This window comes from Panthera onca, chromosome A3, assembly GCF_046562875.1.
Source record: "Panthera onca isolate mPanOnc1 chromosome A3, mPanOnc1 haplotype 2, whole genome shotgun sequence".
Taxonomy (NCBI): domain Eukaryota; kingdom Metazoa; phylum Chordata; class Mammalia; order Carnivora; family Felidae; genus Panthera; species Panthera onca.
The window spans coordinates 33,580,411-33,597,391 of NC_138341.1; the positions used below are offsets into that span (position 1 = coordinate 33,580,411).

The following is a 16,981-nucleotide window of genomic DNA, read 5'->3' on the forward strand; positions in this document are numbered from 1 at the left end:
TGAGTGGGGGAGGGGCAGAGAGAGAGGGAAACACTGAATGTGAAGCAGGCTCCAGGCTCCAAGCTGTATGCATGGCTTGAACTCACGAACTGTGAGATCGTGACCTGAGCTGAAGTCGGACACTTAACCAACTGAGCCACCCAGGTACCCCGAATTTATTCACATTAAATGAGTAGTATTTTATCCATTCACCAGGAAGGACAAGGGTTGGAGAGCTACTGTGACCACTTTCCGGATACCATGTTTGTTTGTTTGTTTGTTTGTTTGTTTGTTTTTTGCTGCAACACAAAAATTGTCACTGTTGAAAACTGAAGCAACCCTGTCCAACGCATTTGTATTCTTGTGCCTCACAGATGACTTTGCTAGCCCAGGTACCAGTAAAGAGGACAGAAGAATGGCACAGTACTCTGTACTCTGAAGATTGCCAATTCTTCTGGATTACACTGACATGATCAAACATTTCACTTAAAATGGAACTTCTCTGTCCATGTGGTTGGGTCAGGTAGGGCTTCCAAGCCCAGAGAGCATACTCTGCTAGAATGAGCTCTCATTGAAGAACTTATAGGGCCTGCGGTTGCCTTTCAGGATAAATTTTAGTTTGAAGTTCTTTTCCTGCAAGGAAATATCCATCTGGAACATCTCAATCTATGACAGAAGCTCTAATAAGGTGGATCCTAAAAGAGGAAGAAATCTGTATTCCTTTTTCTCAAGACTCTCCTTGACCCCGCATATATTTTTACCTACGATCCAGCTATCACCTCTGTATACCAGGGAAATTTCAGAATAAGAGCTGTGGGTAGCCTCAAAAGTCCTGTTCTTTTTCACAGGGCAATGAGCCCTATTAAAATACTATCCATTTGCATTGCTAAGTGTAACCATTCAACTCATTATTTTCCTAGCAATAAAAATCTACTCCAGGTTGATAAATCTATACTATATAGTCATAAAAGGGCTGGCATATTTTTTAAATTCCTCTTTAAAGGGACTTTGTTTTTTGAGCTAGAACTTTCTTCTCCAAACATCCCAAGGAAAGACTATGTTTTATTCATTTGATATTTACATTCGCCCTCCTAGTCTAGCATACCATGTGGAAAGCACTGATTGAATGTTAAATTGAATTAAATGCCTCCCATTCATTCTATTTCTACTTACACAAAATATGTCTCTCTGGTGTTTCTATCCTTCTCATTGGAGATACATAAAATAAATATAATAACTCCTGAACGTGAAAATTCTTAAAATGTTTGATGGCAGCTAATTTGTTCCTACCCTTTTGTGTTCTTCAGACCAAACAAAACACCTTCAATTCCTTTCAGTGTTTTCATATTTTAGGGAATTCACAATCCTTAATGCCTCACCACTTGGTCTTAGATCAGAGATTCTTAAAAGTCCATGAACACCTAGGAAATTCATAAATGGGTTTCAAGGAATACTGTAAACCTTCCGAAATTATATATAAAATTCTGTGTATGCATATTTTTTTTTCTGGGGAGATATCTATACTTTCTTTTAGATTCCTAATGAAATATTATCTGTGATCTCCCAAAGATAAGGAATCACTGATGGACAAGTTATTCAGTTTGTCATTGTTGATCTTAAAATGTGGTTCCCAAACTTGTGTATAATGCTGCAGTACAACCAGAGAGAGCACAGAAGAGTTGGTATTTCTCTTGTCAAATTGCTATTTTTCTATTAATGTAACTCAAGCTTCCAGTCACCTCTAAGTGTCATTTGATATTCTTAGTTAACATTAGTTTTATTTGTAAATAAAACTACTAACTCTCTTACCAGCATACACATGGACACACACACACACACACACACACACTTGCACACCCAAAACTATATATAATCATTTTCAAGTTGATTTCCCCTGCTATTTTAATCTATCCTTTAATGTGAAATGCATATTCTACATTTAAAATTCATCATGTTGACTTGGCTGTTCATAGTCATAGACACTTTCTTGCATCTTATTTCTTACATTAAGTAACCTTTCTTGTTTCTAGTCATTTATAAATTTGATAACCATGTCTTCTCTCTCATCTTCCAAGTTGTTGATAAAACTGTTGACAGCTCTGTATCAGTCCATAAAAGACACTGCTATGAATCCATTAAGAGCCACACTCTTTGGGAGTTTATCAGTGGAGTATATTGCTATCAATAAATATTTTCCCAGTGTTTTAGAAAATACACGATGAAAGATTTTAATAATGTCTAAATAAAATTAAGGGCTTATTCTATCCACAACATGCAATTTGCTAATTCTGTCACCACAGAAAATCAGGTTAGTTTGGACAAAACCTTACTGAACGTGGTATCATCATTTGACATCCAGTTACTGACTTTTCCTTTTCAAATTTTTAGTTGGTAATTCCAGAACATCATCAATTTGAAATAATCACTGAAAGATCATCATGTCTAACAATACATTAATCCATAATAACTGTTTGCATAAAAGTGAGCATTTTAGAGTAGTCTAAGGTTTACTTTTACCTTTTAAAATGGATTACCTTCAGAAATTGGTCTTTAAAGCAACCAATTTTCTCTATGATATAGAAACATGCATTTTAAGAAGAATCATAAAACTGACCCACCTTGGTATAATGAGCTTACTGTCATTCTTCCAATGGCAAAGTGATGATTCTTTATAATAAACACTGCCACACATATCATGGTGACTACAGCATAATATATGGAATTGTCAAAACACTATGGTGTGCACCTGAAACGAATATAACATTGTATGTCAGCTATATTTCAATAAAACAAAACAAAGCAAAATAAGACAAAAATATTGCGACACATGACGTTGAATTATTTATGCAAAACTGAACACCATGGGTTTTATGAGATTTTCTTAAAAATGAACATTTTTTCCTTTATTGAATGGTGCATGACTGGAATAATGATGTAGAAAAAATAAATACTTATGAATTGCTGACCATATCAAGTATTTTAATGTATTTATATCACAGGTGGTGAAAAATAATATTTCTAAAACTTCAAGAATTATATATAAATTAGATGCCTTATTAATTTCAATAGTACATAAAATGTGACGTTGATTTATTCTGTGAACAATGGATTTATCTACAAATGTCAATAATTCGCTAGAACTAAAAATAAGTTAAGAGTACAGTTTGAATGTTGGGCTGTGGTGCAAGTGAAATAAGAGTAAATAAATAATTTAATTAATAAGAAAAAATATGAAGCATGAAACATATAATTGCAAATGCCTGTTGTTTACTTAAAAATCAATATGTTGCACCGAAAAATTTTTTCCACATTTTAGAAATATAAAAGCACACACACAAAAATTTTAAGAAAAAAATAAAATAAAGTTTAATATGTTTTCTATCAGTTTTTAAACTTTATAAAACATGTTTATAATTAAAACACATTTAATTGTTGCAGGAAAAAAACAGGAACTACTTCAAGAATAACCTTGGTCCTATATAATATCTAATTTTATTTGTTGAGATACAAACCATACTTCAGAATAAAAGGGCTGTCATCCAGGTTCCTAAAAAAGGTGAGGGCTAGAGATGCTAAGGTAACAGGAAATAAATCATGATAACTTTTTTTAATTTTCTTTTTTAACATTTATTTATTTTTTGAGAGACGGAGAGAGAGCATGAGTGGGGGAGGGGCAGAGAGAGAGGGAGACACAGAATCCGAAGCAGGCTCCAGGCTCTGACCTGTCAGCACAGAGCCCCACGTGGGGCTCGAACTCATGAACCGCGAGATCATGACCTGAGCCGAAGTGACACTTAAGCAACTGAGCCACCCAGATGCCCCTAAATCATGATAATTTAATTACATGCAATTTACCTCACGTATTTATAGCTGGGGAAGTTATCTGAAAAACTGGAAAAATGATTTGAAAGTTTGAGAAAGCTGAGGGCATGTTTTTAGATCAAGTGATATGTAAAGATCTATTGAGCCAAAGGAACTTTCGAACCTAAAATTGTTGAGTCCTTGCATGCATCCGCTCAAATGATACTAACATCCTTCTTACATCACCTCCATCAATACATTACCGCCTGCCTGCTTTCAAGCACATGTGTCCTGTCCACCTGAAGAATGACTATTTCTGTTAACATCAAATCCCTGTCCTCTTCCTACACTCTGCCTACAGCCTTCAGGGAAGATTCATAAAATTATCAGTCATTGAGTCCTGCCATTCTCTTAAGAATGGAAGGGAGTGGCTCTCTTTGGGTTTTGAATTCTGAGTTTAGAGGTTTATTTCTCCATGATAATGGAAATGCAGAGAACAGCAACAAAAATAAATAACATATCATCCTACTGCATAAAAGATGGGGATCTTCCGCTTTGGGTTCCATCGCTGGTCCTTCCCCTTCGGAGACGAGAGGTGGAGAAAGAGACTATGATGGGCATGTTTGAATAAACTGTGTACTGAGCACAGAGGCTTGGCCTGCTCCTTACTAGTAGCACATGTGTACAAATAATTTGTGGTGTAAATTCTGTGGCACACTACTTAGAAATAAGAAATGAACTACTGTTACACTCAACGGTATAGATAAATTATCACAGACGTATAGATGAGAAAAAGGAGATGGTCACACAGAATACACAGTGTATGATTTTTTTTTCTATACGAATTCCACGAAGTGGCAAAATTAACGTATTATGATAGGTTACAGAGAATGCTGGTTACCCTGAGTGTGCAGGGTATTCACTGAAAAGGGGCATGATGAGCACTTCTGAAACATCATGTATCTTAATCTGGCCGCTGGTTACCTGAGTGCATATATACACGTAGAAGCTCCTAGAACTGCAGTTTACCACATTATACTTAAATCATTTAAAAGGCAATATTATTAACACAGGCAATTAAATATAAACCTGCATTAATTGCATGTTTTTCTTTTGTTTTTTTAAGCTATTCTAACAACTCAGCTAACCTACCACCTAAGACATTTTATTTTTTTTTAATATTTATTTATTTATTTATTTATTTATTTATTTATTTATTTATTTGAGAGAGAGAGAGAGAGAGAGAGAGAGAGAGAGAGAGAGAATAGGAGGAGGGGGAGGGCAGAAAAAGAATCCCAAGTGGGCTCCCTGCTGATACAAGGTTCCATCCCATGTGAGATCAAGGGTCAGATGCTTAACCGACTGAGCCACTCAGGTGCCCCCACCTAAAACATTTTAAATCTTATTTATGGTGCCTCTCTTATATCCCAACTATTGTATCTAATTTTCATTCCACTTTTAATTTAAGCCACCTTTAACTATTTTTTAACTCAATTTAAATAACTTTTTTTAAAGAGGTATTTATTAATTTGCATTTAACTAGAATTCTGAATTAGTGTACTTGTAATAAATTTTATGAAGATTCTGGGTTAAGACTTCAGAAACAGGGTTTAGAAGCAAAATCTTATAAAGCCCTTTATTTACACACAAGATTAATTATGATAGGATACAAAAACTGTTACCTTTGAGTTTCTAAAAACCACTGTCTTTTTTCATGATTGGGAAAAAATCCTGATTTCAAATTAAGAAACATTGCATAGTATATCTTACGTAATAACATTTGGCAAGAAATTAATAGAAACATTTTTGTTACAGAAGTAAAATTTGTAGAATATTGTATTTAAATGTTTATTTTATAGTAAATAAAATTTTTGGTTAGGCATATGTAATTCTTCAATCGTGTGGGATGCAGATTAATGAGTCAGGATAGCAAAGAAATTCAAAATGTTGCCAAAACTCTATAATCTAGAGAACATCTTTCTCTCCCATCCAGTCATTTTTATCTCCCATAGTAGGAGAAAGAAAATATAGAAGAAAAACAACATCCACCAATATGTTGACGTTGTTGGAAGACCATGCAAATATTTCATAAAGAAAAGTCATACTTGGCCCCTGGGTTTTGCTTTCTCAGAAAAGGGAAATACATTTTTCTCTTTCTGAAATGTATGTTTCCAAGAAACAATAGTGATTCCTGGAATTAAACAGAAATCTAATGAAGCCGTAATTTTCCTAATGCCACATGATGCATGTGTGTGTTTTCGGTGATACCTTTCTCCCCCAAATGTCACAGAACTACTATGTGTGATGTATCACTCATGCTCATATTTAAATGAAACCTCTGCCTGGAAAAGTACATACTATCTTCCTAAAAATAATTACCTAAGAAGCATGTTTAAAACCTTGTAGGAATATACTCAACCTTCAAATTTCTTGCGCAGGGAGATTTGTGCTATAATAAGGGAAGTGGGGAATTGGAAAGATAATTGTGTGTGTGTGTGTGTGTGTGTGTGTGTGTGTGTGTGTGTGTGTTGTGTGAGAGAATGCACTAATGCATGCCTATCATCAAAGTCAGGAGAGGAATTTTGTGTACTTGTGACCGGGCAAAGAAAGAGGTCCTGTCATGGTGCTTAAAAAATAAAAATATGGAAGAATTCTTATTTTAATGATGAAACAATAAAGATGAACCTCAGTACAGTAGTTATAGGTGAATTATTAGCAATTTTCCTTCATTATTGCAGGGTGTCAGAATATATGGAAAGTGCCCAAGGTGTATTAGCTTTTAGAATGAATGACCATTGAACTCTCTTCATGATAAGTATAATCGTGGGATATAGCAATATGGGATTTCTACTTCCCACAATCAGGCTCATGGAAACTAGAATTTTTGTGGGATGCCCAATTATTCCACTGCTGGAAGGTCAAGAGGGCACTGATGCTTCCAAAATATATAAACAACCAAGAATTATAAAATTCTATGTTCACCAGTGTAGAATTTTACAGAAATTACTATAATACCTTTTGAAGTTTGTCCCATTTATTCAGAATGTTGAGCAATGTATTCATAAGCTATGGATTCTAAATCATCTTCTCCCATTTCACTACGTAGCCTGAAAATATTCCAGCATAAATGAAACAGACTTTCCTATAGGGTATTAGAAACATTTCCAAATATGATATTTTTAATTAAGTGGAATTAATAGTATGGAAAATAAGTAGATTATTGGTATTTCTATTGACTAGATTGCATAGACAGATTGCTTATGTTTGCTTTTCATAGATCTTCACTTATTAATCTTTTTTTAAAATTTATTTTAAGTTTATTTATTTATTTTGAGAGAGAGAGAGAGTGGGCACCGAGACAGAAGAGAGAGAGAGTCCCAAGTAGGCTAGGCACCATTAGTCCAGAGCCCAATGTGGGGCTTGAGCCCACAAACCATGAGATCATGACCGGAGCTGAAATCAAGTGTCGGCTGCCCAACCGACTGAGCCACCCAGGCGCCCCTTCAGTTATTAATCTTTTAAACAAACTTTCTTGCCTCAGGGAAGATTTTCAAAGCATATGAGCATTCTAGCAGTCTTAATAGAGTCACTACCTGAGTTATTGGCAGAACTCAGAAGAACCTGAATTCTTGTGATTAGAAATCAATATATTTGAACTAAGGTAGGGATACTTACACAGTAAAAGCTATTGTTGCTACTTCCCGCCCCCCGCCCCCACTTTTAACACACATTTTTAATGTTTGAGGGGTATGGAGTTGAACAAATCTCTCATTCTGAATAAAGTTCAAAGATCATTGGCTTTTTAAATTTTTTAATTGTTTTATTTCCCTGTCACCATGCCAAAACCAGAAAAGAGCTATCTCTCAACTCATGTCTCTGGGTAACTTTCAAAATCAAAGAACATAGTGAAATAGATTAAATAACTCTAAAGTCATTTGTCTTCAAATATTACAAACAAAGAGGTTTAAAAGTCCACCTATGCTACTGTTTTCCTACCTGAATTTTAATTGCTGCTTTTGTGAGAGCATCGCTCCCACTCTTCTTTATTGAAAATGGACCATTTTTACTTTGGCAGTTAAATTAGTGGTTTTTTTTCTTTTTTTCCCCACTTCACCTTAAAAACTGTTTCAATGGAAAAACGCTTTCCATCTCCCAAACAGCCAACTTATGAACAAATATATGCCTCACAACCTGGTTTTACGTGGGGGAACTTGTTATATTAAACATGCCTATCTTTTAGTGACATGCTGGTGTCATCATTTACAGCATTAACAAGTTCTAAATGTCACTTTCCATTGCTAGGTTTAATTCCAGATCTTAGAAGGCACCATAGAGATAATTTATTCTAATAGTTATAAGCACTTAAAAATATATTTGTAGGTCCCTTTTCTCTAAAAAAAAAAAAAAAAAAAAAAAAAAAAGTCCACCCAAGCGCATTCTATAAATACATAATAGTGGTGTTTTCTGTTGAATGGGGGTAAGGATGGGGGTGAGGGACAGGTGGATGGACATTCGCTCGGTCACTCTCTATTCTGATCCCTAGGTGCCTCTGAGGTATACTCATGGAAGGTATGCTCATGGAAGCTTTGATTGAAAATGTCAGAGCTAGTCTATTCACTTCATTTAAAGCTATAAAATGGATTTGTAAAGGGGAAGTAACTTGCAGAAGTCAACACACGGGCCAGTGGATATAAGATGTGAGTCTGATCTACTGAATCACTTAGCTGCCTCATCTTGAATAGTGTTGCCTTGCACACTATTAAAGCAGTTAAGTCACAGAATGAAGCTCAAGTGATATGTGACATGTGAGCCCTTTGTCCCTGTCCTCTTTCTGCAAAATTGCTAAAAATTAATTATTAGGTGGATTTCAATGTGTAAAAATAACTGGCCAGATTAAAGGTATCATTGAATATTTCCAGTTTAAGTCCTCATAGCTTTGATTAGCTTTCTCATAAAAATAATCTACTCTTCCCTAAACCCATCATTGTATGGATTCATTTTGGAAAACCTTCTCTTTTAAAAACAAGGAATGCTATCTTTGTGTTGACTATGAAACAGAGCTATTCCAATGTCCAAGGCCCACTGTCCAGTCGGTTGCTGGATAGGAACAAAAGGGAAGCGAGGGCAGGGAGAGATTCTAATTGTTATGAATTTTTTTTTCCATTACAATTTTTGGCTTTCTCTAATTGGTATTCTTGTTTTGTTGTTGTTTTTCCTGCTTCTCAAGGTTGAGCAAATTCCAGCTGGCTTCCTTGCTTCCACTGGAGGCTTGAGCTATGATTTTCAGGTTTATTGAAATGGAGAACATGAAAAAAAATCATCAGGAAATGCCTTTATACTGGTTTAGCATTAGCTGGAACAAATGGACTCACAGAATTTTCTGTCTCCAGTTTTCTCATTACGTATCCTGGTTGCTAAGGAAAACATGTTTGTTTTTAACATATCCAACAGAGAAATTATCAGAAATATCTTTTAAAAATGCAGCTTTCAAAAAATGTATTTTGATGCAGCCAGTTCATTAAAAATCATGCCATACATATCAGTGATCCCAAGTGTGAACTGCTTATGTTCTAACACATTTGATAATTGCAATTTATAAACAGAAATGAGTTTTCATAGTGCCTGAATAAAATCATAGTCACTTATCAAGGCGAGCTAATAACCCTTGTTTAATTGATAATATCACTAAAATATTGTATATATACAATGAACAACCAGAGCGAATATTATGACTTCAAACAAATAATGCTTCCATATTGAATTTTAATGACATACTACTTTTGATAGATGTAGATTACCAGATACGAAGTTACAACAAAATTAGCAACATTTTCAAAGTGATCTTGTTAGCCATTTCTCAAATTTGAATAATTTTAAAATTCCTTTTAAAGAAAAATGACTTTGAGCTATTCTTATAATAACATTTAACCTGTATGGGTATAAATAACGTATACACGACAAAGTTCTTATACATCTTATACATCTATTTAAAAAAAAGTATAATACAAGTAAAATTAAAGCATTAGAAGGGATTTTTTTCCTCTCACTATTTAAACATGGCAAGCACTTTTGACTTGAGATGTTAACAACATACCCACTTTGCAGAGATTTAATGATACATGTTTCCCTTTTCTGAGCTCTGCAAATCTTTGCTTGATCAGCACAAATTAATATTCACTTAATGGGAAGGAATAATTCATATAGAAAATCTATACCACTTCTTTTCTGACCATAGCAATAATGATTAGAATACCATGGCACTGCTATGTAGCACCAAAGAATCATTGGCATACCTCAGAGATATTGTGGATTTAGTTCCAGACCACTGCAATAAAGCAAATGTTGAAATAAAGCAAGTCAAAGGGATTTTTGGTTTTCCAGGGCATACAGAAGTTATATGCACACTATACTATAGTCTGTTAAGTGTGCAACAGCATTATGTCAAAAAAACCATTGTACATATCTTAATTAAAAAATACTTTATTGCTATAAAATGCTAATAACCATCATCTGAGCTTTCAGTGAGTCATAGTCACTGATCACAGATCACCATAACAAATATAATAATACTTAAAAAGTTCGAAATACTATGAGAATTACCAAACACGGAGACAGGAAGTAAGCAAATGCTGTTGGAAAAAATGGCACCAACAGACTTGCTCTAGGCAGGGTTGCCACAAACCTTCAATTTGTAAAAAATGCAGGATCTGGGAAGTGCAATGAAGCAAAGAACAATAAAATGAGGTATGCCAGTATACACACAAATGAACACCTATTTGAATAACACCTATCAGTTCAGAGTAAAGAAGCTGTCACCTGTGACGTTTGTCTTTTTAAGTTTTGTGATGGAGAACACAGAATTAAAAAATTATTGTAGAAATCTTTGTGGAAGATTTCTATTGTAGAAAGAATACATTTTGGTGCCTCTCGGGTTTACCACACTCTAGCCTAACCTTGCTGGAATCTTGAATGTCTATGATTTTTAAATAACTTTAGTGTGATAAAATGTATATACGACTCCTGCATTCGAGGAGCACACGTCCATCAGTTTTGAGAGATGTATATGCTGAGAACCCACCACCACAAGATACAAATGGTGTTTCTATCAACTACAGAAGTGTGCTTCTGTCCCTCTGCAGTCCATGTGCTAGCTAGCTACTGTGATATTCTATCACTACGCATCGGTTTGCATTTCAGAGTTTTTATTGGATATGTACTATTTTGTGTCTGATTTCCTTCACTAAGAATAATGACTTTGAGTTTCATCTATCTTGTGGGCATTATCAGTTCGTTCCTTTCTCTTTGCTGTAGAGTTTGAATCTCTGTGATTTTATCTCTGCTGTATATCCTTAAACATTTTAAAATTATTGTTTATTTAATGTTTATTTTTGAGAGAGAGAGATAGAGTATGAGTGGGGAAAAGGTAGACAGAGAGGGAGACACAGAATCTGAAGCAGGCTCCAGGCTTCGAGCTGTCAGCACAGAGCCCTACACAGGGCTCAAACCCACAAACCCGTGAGATCATGACCTGAGCTGAAGTCAGGCACCCAACCGACTGAGCCACCCAGGTGCCACTAAAAATTTCTTTAAATGTTTATTTATTTTTGGGAGAGACAAAGTGTGAGCGGGGGAGGGACAGTGAGAAGGAGACACAGAATCTGAAGCAGGTTCCAGGGGAAAGAAAGGTGGTAAAAAGCAGACAAAGAGGGGCAGCCTGATGTCAGAGGCCAGATACTCCCCCTTGCAAGCTTTTGGCTTCTGCTGTCTTGCTTGCGGCTTGTATAAGCCTGCAGCCAGGAACCAGAATATTGACTGTACTAGCCCCGCCCAAGCAGGAAGCACATATGTATAAAAGGCCAGTAAAACCTAAGCTAGGTGCTCAGCCTTTGGAGATGACTCCGCTGGACAGGCACCAGTGCGAAATAAACAGTCTTTTCGGATTGCCTGAGTGCGTGTTGTCTGTCCCTTCCAGGGAGCCGAGTATTTGCTGTAACACGAGGCTCTGAGCTGTCAGCACAGAGCCTGATGTGGGCTGAACTCACAAACCTGGAGGTCATGACCTGAGCCAAAATTGGACCCGTTTAACCCTTTGCTGTAGATCTAATAACAGTAGAGCTTGAGAATCTCTACGTTGGGCGAGTGGTTCACTGGCAGATGACCTAGAGACATGTGTTTCTGAAGTTGTGAAAAAGGAACAATAAGGAGTTCAACTGGTAGCGGATTCCGGGCCCCACCATCACACCCACGCAGGAGGTGCCGAAACCAGCAGCCTGCCCCTGTCCCCGCCCTGCCAGGAGAGCGGCAAGGCCAAGACCAGCAGCTGCCCACCACCCGCACCCTCAGCGCTGCGGACATCAAGGCCGGCACCTCGACAGGCAGGAGCGTAGGGAGCTACAGCCCGGTGGCCTCACATCGGTAGTGCTTGTCCCCAGGGAACAAAGAAGTCAACACAAGGAAGGTTTTAAGAACACAAAAGTGGTTCAGTGTAAGAAACGAATATGGTTTCATCAACAGGAATGACACCAAGGAAGATGTAATTGTACATCACACTGTCATAAAGAAGAATAACCCTGGAAGGATCGTGGCAGGGTAGGTGACCAGGGATGGTGGAGTTTGATGTTGAAGGAGAAAAGGGTGTGGAGGCAGCAAATGTGGCAGGCCCTGGCGGAGCTCCAGGGCAAAGCAGTAAATATGCAGCCGACCGTGACCTTGAGAGATGCCCTTGACGTGACAGGGGTCCTCCATGCAATTCCCAGCAAAATTACCCAAATAGCGAGAGTAGGGCAAAGAAGGAGGGATCAGAGCATGTTCCAGAAGGCCAGGCCCCACAGCGCCGCCCTCCGGCAGGCCACCGTTCCCACCTACCTGCTTGCAGAGACCCACTGGGAGTCAGCCACAGCCTTCCGACCCTCCAGCACAGGGAGAGGTAATGGAGGGAGTGGACAACCAGAGTGCAGGAGAACAAGGTAGGCCAGTGAGAGAGTATATTGGGGGTACAGAGCACAGTTCCGGAGGGATTCTCGGAGCCAACCACAGGCTAGGGAGAATCAATGCAGAAGATATGGAAAATCAAGGAGATGAGACCCAATGTCAAGCAGCCACCTCAACATAGGTACTGTGGCTACTTCAATCCCCTACACAGATGCCGGGAAAACCCTAAGGCACAAGCTGTCGAAGAGACCAGCTGAGAATTCATCAATCAGCTCCCAGGCTGAGCAGGGTGGGGCTGAGTAAATGCCAGCTTACCGACTCTACCATCGTCTGATTTAGTCACCCAACATGAAGAAATTAATATGAAATTCCAGCAAGAAGAAATGAACAAAAGATTGGAGCAGAAGATCTTAAGTGCTTGCCTTTTGCTCATGGACCAGATAAACAGGATTATCTGCGTTATCTATGTAGCAAGGGGCTTTTATAATTTTTACCTAAAGACGCCCCTTTTTGGTAATGACAAACATGTTTGTTTGTTTGTTTTTGTCTTGTTTTGCTTCTTTAAGCCTGGTTTTTCTCAATAGGCCTTTTCAAGGTTTCTAGGGGCACCTGGGTGGCTCAGTCGGTTGAGACCGACTTCGGCTCAGGTCATGATCTCACGGCTTGTGAGTTGGAGCCCCGTGTCGGGCTCTGTGCTGTCAGCTCAGAGACTGGAGCCTGCTTCTGTTTCTGTGTCTCCTTCTCTCTCTGCCCCTCCCCCCCTTGTGCTCTGTCTCTCTCTGTGTCTCAAAAATAAATAAATGTAAAAAAAAAAAATTTTTTTTTAAGGTTTTTAAATTGTTTCACATTTGGTCAAGTTGAGATTTTTAAGAACATCATTTTTAATTTGTAATCAAAGTTTACAACTTGATTTTTTCAAAAAAAGTCAACACACACGCCAAGCACCTATTAATGAAGGTTTAAACAATTGTCAAGAAGAAAAACAAAAGGACCAGTACCTGCTGTGTTAACAGAGAGGGGTCTACAGAAACCTGTCATTTTAATCTTGCTGAGTCATTAGCTAGCAGGGAAGATTATTCCTTTCTCAATACTGTCCTTGAGAAAGCACTTTCCTCCTGTTACTGTAGACAGCTTTCTTACTCAGAAATTCAGACAGGATCAACTGAGGAAGAAAAAATAAGCTCTCACCAGAAATATTTTTCTCTTTATTACTGATCAGTTAAGGCCTCTAATAACGAAATTACTCTCAGAGGAAGACATACACATCTATTTCAAATTGGAGGTTAAAACTTTAATCTCATCGGGGCACCTCAGTGGCTCAGTCGGTTGAGCGACCAACTTCCACTCGGGTCATGATCTCACAGTTCATGAGTTCGAGCCCCGCGTCGGGCTCTGTGCTGACAGCTCAGAGCCTGGTGCCTGCTTCGGATTCTGTGTCTCATTCTCTCTCTGCCCCTCTCCCACTTGTGCTCTGTCTCTCTGTCTCTCAAAAATAAATAAAAATGTAAAAAAAAAACCCCACAACAACCCTTTAATCTCATCATATACGTAGTTCTTAACATTGTATGGTAGTGCAGTTATGTATAAATGACTGTGAAGCCTGAACCTGTGTAATCTTAATAATTGATAAGAAAAATTTTGATTGTTCCATGATCTTTAAAGTTTTTGTCAAGGCATTCAAAGCCCTCTTACTATCTATTATAAATGTATCAAAGGATGAAAAACGGTAAAATTAATATTTATTTAGTACACTGCAATTTGTAATACTAGAACCACTGAGAAATTAAAATATTTTATTTCTTTGTAAAAAACTTACCAAGGGACATTTGAACGGTGCTTACCTTACTGTTCTTGTTGTATAATTTATATGAGGCAGAGACCTTTTCTATGCCTTAGCAAACTATCATACTTCTTTCTAAATTTAGATTACCTTCCAACATTTTAGTTTTTGCGCTTTCAATGTCTGAAATATCTTTGAGAGTTCCTTTAACGTAGAATATTTTACTGGCATCCCTTACTCTGGGACCTGCTACCGGGTTATGAACTAACAGGTGAGCAGTGACTACTCATGGGCAGACTTTGAAACAAATGAGAGGACTGGTCGTCGATCATGATGCACTTCTGTTATTTATGCAGTGATTTGTGGGCCAATGAACTAGTAGTGTAACTGGTACTTTATGCAATTATTCACAGTTAATAAACTGTAATTAAAATTTGAACTGTGTTTCTGGGGGGGGGGGGTGTTATTTAACTAAGTCGCCATAACTGAAACTCATGCATGCTGGAGCTGTTCAAAACAGCCTCTGTGTGTGTCTGTGTGTGAATCTGTGCATTAAAATTTTCCGATAATTATAGTCAAAACTAGGACTTGGATTCTCTCTGCGTTTGGTAAACAATTCAGTTTTGGACAGTTTTCTCACTTAAAACATATATCCACTCTATATCAAGGTAAATAAATGTTTATCAAGTTGAGTTAACTTGCATTTTTCTACTTCAAGATCAAATAAGTGCTCTTCAATATAGTCTCGGTATATATGATATTTGAGAGAATATAAAATCAAGGTTGTCCTATATAGATTTAAGTAAACACTCCTTAACTGCAGTTTAATAAAATAAGCAACATATTGGAACACAGAACAGAACACTTACTTTGCAATTAATTTAATTCACAGCCAGGCTTGTAGCCATGCTTCTGCAGTGCAGTTTTTGTTTCCCCACCTGGGAATAGTCACAGAAAAGTTGTGACACCTTAGGTTCCATGAAATCAGTGAAGAGGTGAGTGCTGACATGGAGGGAGTGGTCAAAAAACAACCACATTTGCTTTTTAAAAAATATTGGTTGAATTCAAATTTTCAGCTCAGTATAAATCTATTTTTCTCCTCATTTTTGCAAAAAGAGTAATTTAAATCATGGTATTTTTTATTATTTACTAGGTATGGAACCATAGACATGAAATGACCTAATAAGCAATTTCCACTAATTCGGGGTTTTTTAACATTTATATAGATGAAAGAATTTTCCAAAATAATCCCTCGCTTTGTTTCTTACTGTATCAGATGGGAACATGGAAGTCATACTAATTTAGTTTAATCCCACAATTCTTCATTTGACAAGAATAACAAAGAGGTTAATAAATATCCAAAACTTCCATCTTGAGTGGAAATAATCTCTAAATTCCCTACAAATAAAAATGCCCTCTTTGGGTAGACAGTTTTAAGGAAGCATTGATTTTCTCCTCTCCTCTCCTCTCCTCTCCTCTCCTCTCCTCTCCTCTCCTTCCCTCTCCCCTTCTCTCCTTCCTTCTTCTCCACACCCCTCCCTTCTCTTCTCCTCTCCTCCCTTCTTCCTTCCTTCCTTCCTTCCTTCCTTCCTGCAAAACACAGAACTCTGTAAAACTTGAGGGTGATGAATGGGTAAAGCAGAAAACCCCAGGGCACAACAGGAACTCATACTTCTGACTGAGTGTTCATATGAAAGTTTCTGCTTTTAATTCTATATCTGAGTCTATCTGGAGGTCTCATCTTCATGCCAGGTTTATACCACTTTATTATGAGAGTTTATACTTGATGGTCCTCAAGGGCAGAAAAATGGAGGAACTCACTAAAAACCATGACAAATCTCTTTCCAAAATTTAGAAATTATATATTCTACCAATTTCGGACCCTCTAAGGGAGCAAAAATCCATGATGAAATGTTTTGAATGAAAAATTCTACTTCTGTAATTAGAAGGCAACAAACATTAAACCTTACCTTTTTTAAAAAAATGTTTAATTTATTTTTGAGAGAGAGGGAGACAGAGGATCAGAAGGGGGCTATGCACTGACAGGGTGACAACAGCAAGCCCGATGTGGGGCTTGAACTCATGAACCACAAGATCATGACCTGAACCAAAGTCAGATGCTCAACCCACTGAGCCACCCCTGTACCCCAAGCCTTACCTTTTAAAATTATAATCAGTTCTAACTTCACTGCATATGAGGTTGCAAAAGTCTTTATGAAATTGACTTCCAATTCTCTACATGCTGGTATTTAAATTCTAGCCCTCAGAATATAGAATTCTTTTTTAAATAATAGAATGTATGTGCCAATTTCTGCCTATGAGAAACAGCCCCTTCTCTTCATTTAATTGTGCTTAAAATGGAAAATATAACGAAGACAGAAGATAAAACCCTCAGTATTATTTCATTTAAATGTATTTAAAACCAGATTCTAACCATTTCTACTTTTCATATATGCACATTTTTTATCTTAGCAATCTTTGACTTAAAGT

The 16,981-nt window shown here is 37.2% G+C and overlaps 1 long non-coding RNA gene and 1 pseudogene across 2 annotated transcripts in view; one reads left to right on the forward strand and one right to left on the reverse strand.

Annotated features, from left to right (window-relative positions):
• LOC144615824 (uncharacterized) overlaps positions 1-16,981 on the reverse strand; it is a 1,000,889-nt gene that overhangs the window by 195,184 nt on the left and 788,724 nt on the right. For both annotated transcript variants that reach the window (XR_013554435.1, XR_013554434.1), the window contains one exon: positions 2,598-2,725. This is a non-coding gene — a long non-coding RNA (uncharacterized LOC144615824). The remainder of the gene's footprint in view (positions 1-2,597; positions 2,726-16,981) is intronic.
• LOC132671830 (Y-box-binding protein 1 pseudogene) lies at positions 4,320-12,968 on the forward strand (annotated as a pseudogene).